Here is a 1,156-nt window from a genome sequence, read left to right as displayed (position 1 = left end):
TTTTTTTTTTTTTTTTGACATCTGCTCCTTGTAAGCGATTTATATTCCCTTAAAATTTTGTATCTGGAAGTAAAGTATTTGAATGTGTGTCTTAAAAGTATGGCTATCCTTTCAAAATGTGAATTTCTGATTGTTGGTATACAAAAAAACCCCCACACCTACCCCGTATTAGCACATTTTTGTAATTAATGTTTTATGAATGTTGTTTAAAAAAAAAATTGTGTAGAATAAAACCGGTTTAAAAAGAAAAGGGGTTTGTGCCTGCATCTCCCCAGGTTTCCTTTCCCCGTGGCTGGCGCTGATCCCCCAGCAGCTCTCCCGGTGGCTGCCGACCCTCTGCCCGGTCCCTGCCGAGGACGGCGAAAGAAAAGGGGCCGGAGAGGTGGCAGTTGAACATGGGAATTATTTTTATCAAGTCTTTTATACAGCTTGAGGGGAGGCTGTGCCCAGGTCCCGGTGTAGGGGAGAAGAGACGCGACGCAGAAGGGTGAAAGGTGGAGGATGGTCCTTGTCCCACCCGAGGCATTGAAAACGAAAAATAATAAAGAAAGAAATCCCGGAGAGCATCTCGGTGCCCAAACTGGTGTCGGTGCTCGGGGTGAGCCCCCAGCCGCCCGGGCGGGTTTCGCCTCCGTTCCCCGTTGGGTCTGGCTTTGATCAACCGCTTACTTAACCACCTGACTAAATGAACACATCACTGAGTGCTAGCTCTAAAGTTTCTCTGTAGAGCTAATGAAAGAATTATCAATGTCGCTACCACAGGCAGATTATCCTTTCCTTAAAATGGTATAAGAGTATATTATATAGCGCAGATGTTAAAAGTGTTTTTCCAAGTAGGGCTTTTTTTTTTTTTTTTTAATTATTATTAGTAGTAGTATTTCTTCCTTTTGGCAGCGGTTCGGGGTCACGGTGAGGCCTCCTGTGTGTTAGTGCTGGTCACGGGAGAGCTAATCTTTTTTGTCGATAAGAGCAGTTACGGGAGGATTGAGGGCGGGAAAGACCGGGGATGATTATTCATAAGTGAGGTTCCCGTGGCTGTGAGATACTGAAAACAAGGCTTTTATCCAGGGCTTTATATTAATGATTTGTTTACGCTAGGTGCTTTAATTGACATTAGATGAAAGCTGACATATGCATTAGTTTTATATAGCTCAGG

Source organism: Fulmarus glacialis, unplaced genomic scaffold, assembly GCF_000690835.1.
Source record: "Fulmarus glacialis isolate BGI_N327 unplaced genomic scaffold, ASM69083v1 scaffold21066, whole genome shotgun sequence".
Classification (NCBI taxonomy): domain Eukaryota; kingdom Metazoa; phylum Chordata; class Aves; order Procellariiformes; family Procellariidae; genus Fulmarus; species Fulmarus glacialis.
This window is presented reverse-complemented; position numbering follows the sequence as displayed.